Raw genomic sequence first — 6,000 nt, 5'->3', positions numbered from 1 at the left:
CTGCTAGCTGTGGGGCACCACCGAAGCCTAGCGGTGCAGAAGCCACACACACACACTGCTGAAGATGGGTACTGAACAGATCATGCAAACTGCAGGAATCAGGACCCAGAGGAGGCCAGGACTGCGGAAACCACATCTCCTGAAGAAGACTACATAGAGGAGCACCTTAGAACCAAGAAGACAAATTTGTTCCTTCTCCGGTGTTCCTCTAGAACTCTTTATTAGAAAAGCTTAACATCCTGGCAAAGGATAAAAATTCATAGACACCAGCTCCAGCAGGCAAAGTTGGCAATGAAGGATAGCTTTGGAAGGTATTGAATTGGTATTGAATTGGTAACTGGCACAAAGCTCTATAACTCATCACTTTAAAAAAAAAAAATTGGAGGGGAAAAAGGATAGATGTAGGAGAGTCTAAACATATATAAGAAATTTCTAAAATATCTGCCTTATTACATTGAAGATGTAGAAAGTCTAAGCTACCACAGGACTAAATAAACATGAGTTTATCTTAGGTTAAAGCAACAATCATAAGACAAAACAGAATGTATATATTTTAAATCAGATGAATAAAAATTTCAGAAATTACAATAGCCATAAATGCATTAAACTTAAAAATTAAATGAGAGGGACTATTAAACTACTGATTTAAGAAAAGAGAAAAATCTAGCAATGTGTTGTCTACACTTAAAGAAAAAGTTTGAAAAAAGAACATTTGAAATGAGATATAGCTTGAGATGAGATAAAGCAATAAATATGAACCAAAGAAAAGTTCCCCCAGGTAGCAATCTTATATCTACCAAAATTAAATTTAAGGAAAAATAAATCAGAAGGGACTGTGAGGGACATTATATATTTTAAAAGAAATATAAAGCAGAAAGATACATCCATTGTCAATATAGAGTCATTTAAAGTATACAAACAGAAGTGGAAATAAATTGCAATGCAAAATAAATATTAACTGACAGGGGCTGCAGAGGGAAAAAGAAAACCAAGAATATCAAACACTTGTACAGTGAAATGAATAAGCTCAAATTACATGTATGCAGGGGAGGATACTAGTGCAAGAATGAACAAAAAGACCACTGGTAGGAAATTAAGAGTTCAGATATGGATTGATGTATATAAGAGACTTTAACAGACCATCTAAGCAGCACCACAAATCAAGGGGGTTTAAAAAGATTGTTAGTAGAAGGGGCTAGGAAAATTAAAGTTAAAAAAAAAACACAGGGACGCCTGGGTGGCTCAGTTGGTTAAGTGGCTGCCTTCGGCTCAGGTGATGATCCCAGCGTCCTGGAATCGAGTCCCACATCGGGCTCCTTGCTCCGCAGGGAGCCTGCTTCTCCCTCTGCCACTGTGTCTGCCTGTGCTCGCTCGCTCTCTCTCTCTCTCTCTGACAAATAAATAAATAAAATCTTTGAAAAAAAAAAAAAACCACAAACCTTGGATCTGTAAAGAAAACTGCATGCAAAGTTAGAATACAGATAGTTTGCTGATACACTTATAAAAGGTCAAACTATAAAATTAACAGAAGAGTCAAATTTGGGCTGGGAAAAAATATCTTAAAGCAAACTGCAAAAGCATAAATCACAAGGAAAGGAAGTTGAAGTTCATCAGTGCAACATTAAGAAATAAAGGATAGTATGGACATCTATAGATGAGAAAATGTCTATAATGTCTAAAACTGATGAGGAATTGTATCTAGGTTTATACAAAAAAAAATTCAGGAAATCAACAAGACTAAGATAGCAACTATAATCTTAAAAAATGAGAAAAGACAGGGTGCCTGGGTGGCTCAGTGGGTTAAGCCTCTGCCTTCAGCTCAGGTCATGATCTCAGGGTCCTGGAATCGAGTCCTGCATCGGTCTCTCTGCTCAGTAGGGAGCCTGCTTCCTCCTCTCTCTCTGCCTGCCTCTCTGCCTACTTGTGATCTCTCTCCTTGTCAAATAAATAAATAAAATCTTTAAAAAAAATGAGAAAAGGAAATGAATGAGCAATTTACAAACTAAAGGCATACTAAAAACAAAACAAAACAAAAACCCTGAAGTCACTGATAGTGAGATAGATACAAATTGAAACAATGATACAATATCACTTCACACCTTTTTCTTTGGCAAAATGTAAAGACCAGCTGCCATTAGAAATGTGAAGATATGAAAATCCTCCTGCACTATTTGGTGGAATCATAGTGTGTTACAGCCATCCTGGGAGAGTAACATGCCTCAGATCCAGCAAGCCCACCTCTGTGTATATGCCCTCCAAAGAGTTTTGTCGAAGTGTCCAATGAAACATGTTAAAAGATATTTATCAAGGCGTTATTTGTGGTATCAGGAAGGTGGAGGTAATCTTGATTCTATCATTGGGGGAGAGTGGACACATAAAATTTGGTTGATGATGACCTAGCAGTGTGATACTGTAACAAAATACAACTGGTTCAATATATACAAAATAACATGGAGGAATCTCTTATAAGGAGCTGTCCACCAGGAGCTTTGCTGTCAAAGTAAAAGAAAGTTCATTCTAATTAAAATATGAATTTTATCCTCTGGAAATGCCTCAGAGCCTGTCAGAGGGTTAGACTTGAGGGTAATGAGGCAATCACTGACAGCAATGACCTTTTTCCAGGAAGCTCTGCCCAACTCTGAGCTCCATTTGGAGGCCTTGGAATGGAGCTTGTTTGCAAAAACAGCCACAGAAAGCCTGGTAAATTTAAGACATCTCAGGGACCCAGCTGAAGGCGGGGAGTTGGGCACAATACAGTGGCTGAGATTTGTCCCTCATTATGGAGAAAGGCAGACTTCCTCATTCATGTTTCATGCTACTTCTCCTTGCCCTGCTTTCTACCAGGGCTTCAGACCCTGCAGAACCTAAGTCTCACTTGAAGTCCCCTCCTCCCTTGTCTGCACCTTATCTTCGACTCCTCTTTATATCTTTGCCTTGACTTTCCCATTAAATGCTACCCTTCCATTTCTTAAGATACCTTGCAATCATAAGAGATGAATTGTAAATGTTTTTTCTTTCACTTTTTTCTACACTTTTTTTTCCATTGGGTCATCATAATCATAAATAGAACAAGTGGTCCCTAGGAGGCATGATTTGGCTAGAAGACACTGAAACCTCAGATCCCACCTTCACAGAATCGTCCTTTAGGATGGAAAGCATTGACTATAAAAATAGTTACAGTACATAGTGGGATACAGTTTAATTCACATTGTAGATCACACATGTAGAAGTAGAGCTCCTTTGTTTTTTGATAACTTACTGAGTCTTCAGCAAGAGACCCCAGTAACCGGCCAGTCTGGTTGGGAGGCAGGGAGTAATTAAAAACTATTCAGTTGTAAAGTTGGTGAAATCCAATAATAGTAAGACTTCTCTTCTACCTCTCCCCAGTTTCTCCCCAAGACAGGATCTAGAAGGTCATGATCTCCATTCCCTCCAGGTGGAGAAAAAGACTCAGAATCTTTGGTCTGAGAGTTCTTGGTCTTCCTTGGCCACTGTTAATCTGGCTTCTCACCCACCAGCCTTCATCATTTGAATCTTCAGCCATCTGGTTTGTCTCACCTCGGCCCCTTGACCAATAGTCCCAGAAGACCTCTCTGACTGACTCTGATTCACCTCAGCTCTTTTTTATCCTATAGAGCCTCCAGCTTGCATCCTGCCTTCAATCCTGCGACTATTCCAATACAATCTATATTACAGAGTCACCTTTTGCCTTTGTAGTTCAGACCCCTACCCACTGTGCACTCTTGCCTTGAATGGAGCTACATTCCATATTGATACAGGCAGCCTCCAGAGTCCTAAACGTGCAGAGGGATCAAAGGATCCTTTCCTCTTTGTGTTAGCTTAATCCACTTAAATACAATTGGCCCTCTTCAGGCCAGAGTGCAGGAAGCAGAAGTCAGAACTCTGACCAACTCACTTTCCTTTCTTCTTCAAATTTCTTCAGTGCACAATTTCCAAGTAATCAGTAGGGGTACATTTTTCTGACATCATTCCTCTACCTCATGTACAGCTGAGGATGGTAACACCTCCCACTGCATTCCGCCCAGAGAGCATCTGGAAATATGTGGGGGCTGTCAGATTTCTTAGTAAAGGCTGAAAGGATAAAGCAAGTGGCATTTATTGGGGCTGGAAATGTTAAGCAGTCTGCTTTCAGTCCAACACAACATAAGACCATTCTGCCCACTGAAAACTTATTACTTTACATCACATCCAACATTTGATAAAGACCGACAAACTTCACAGTCTAGTTGTCATGAACAGAAGAGGTATTTTCTCACTATGCAGAAAACATCCCATATACCTCCAGCATTATTAGCCCTCAATGCAATTAATGAGAAATATTGCCCTGAAGACCCAGTAACTGTACTCCTTTGCCTTCAGAGAGATGGAGGTGGCAGGGGAACACGAAAAAGAGAAAATTAAAGGTCACCTGTTTAATATTTGCAAAATTTAGTCACTCCTACAAAGGCAAATATTTAAAATGCAAACATCCATGGTTAAGTAATATTTTAATAATTTAATTGCTCACTTACAGATGAAACCTTGGACATATTACTCAACTTGATAGGTTCCAATCTCAATATCTATTAAATGATACTAACCAAGCCTTTATGAAATAGTTGTTTGAAATATCTACTATATGTGGAATTAATTTTTAAATTATGACATCAGTTAGGCTTATAACTAATAAGAATAAAAATAGTATATCAAATAAAATTATAATACACTGATGCCTTCTTTCCTATGAAGATCAAAGAAATAGAGGGGGGAAAAGTAAATATGGGGAGGTTTTAAAAAATGATAATTTTTATCACTTACCTTATTTTTGAAAGAGTAGATGATTCAGATAAAAAAAAATATCCAGATGCCAGAAAGGGATTAAATGAGAGGTACTATCTGAATGATTATGGGTACGTTATTTTTTTTAAGATTTTTATTTATTTATTTGACAGACAGAGATCACATGTAGACAGAGAGGCAGGGTGGGAGGGGTGTGGAAAGCAGGCTCCCTGCTGAGCAGAGACCCCGATGTGGGGCTCGATCCCAGGACCCTGGGATCATGACTGGAGCTGAAGGCAGAGACTTTAACCCACTGAGCCACCCACAGACCCCTATGGGTAGGTTATTTAACTGCTCTGAGCTTCTCTGCTTTAGAATAAAACCTTAGCATTAATGCAATTTAAAAATCTGAGATTTTAATTTCTGAAGAGTGGATCTAAAGATACATGGCATATAGTTTTGCTAAGGAATAACTTAAAATACATACAACATGATGGTCTGCTAGAGCAGACCACTTGGAGAAAGAGAGAACCAAACTTGACTTCCAGATTCCACAAGTAAACTGTCTCTGTTACTCTCTTCTCCTGGTCTCATACCTATTAACTTTGAAAAGTAATAAAATAGTTTCCATGTGTCAGATTGCCCGGTTTTGTTTGTTTTTTAAGTGTAAGAGTCCATGTTGGAAGTAGAAGGGAAAGGATAGTAAAACAATATAAGAAAATAATAGCTCTATTTTGCTTCATTGTAATTTAATTCTATACGTAAATGACTCAAACCTGCAGCTATTGAATCATTAAAGTTTTGAGGAGCCACATTTTATGTACAATTTACTGATTTAGTGAGTAAGCAGGGATTTTATCTTACTGTTGTATATTCAAATTTGGGGACTGGCAAGGACCTCATGTTTTAGCTGTCATGAACATGAAGAATATGATGTATATATCATACAAGACTGCTAGGAGGATTTATACAGAGACTGCTTAACACAATTCCGTGCAAGTAGTAAATATGTAGGAAACACACATTCTCTTTCAGCTCATAGGGATTCAGAATATGGAGAGATTATACTGAGCTGACTACTTCAGGAAAGTTTTTGTGTCAAAGGTGTCACTTGGGATAATTCCCAAAGAATGGGTAGAATTATGCCTGGAAATATGCAGAGACAAGGGGGTGGGGGGAAGTAGGATATGGGAGAATATAACAGATAAAGGAAACTTATCA

General features: G+C 38.4%; 1 pseudogene across 1 annotated transcript in view; it reads left to right on the top strand.

The window, feature by feature from the left end:
• Nucleotides 1–2,607: 2,607 nt before the first annotated feature.
• The window catches only part of LOC308347052 (pregnancy zone protein-like), a 63,248-nt pseudogene continuing 59,855 nt past the window's right edge, over nucleotides 2,608–6,000 (top strand). The window contains exon 1 of the transcript in view: nucleotides 2,608–2,700. The product of the transcript in view is annotated as a pregnancy zone protein-like (transcript). The remainder of the gene's footprint in view (nucleotides 2,701–6,000) is intronic.

This window comes from Martes martes (genome assembly GCF_963455335.1).
Source record: "Martes martes genome assembly, chromosome: 8".
In the NCBI taxonomy this organism is placed as follows: domain Eukaryota; kingdom Metazoa; phylum Chordata; class Mammalia; order Carnivora; family Mustelidae; genus Martes; species Martes martes.
The sequence above is the reverse complement of the archived record's forward strand: the minus strand, read 5'-3'. Positions and strand labels throughout refer to the sequence as shown.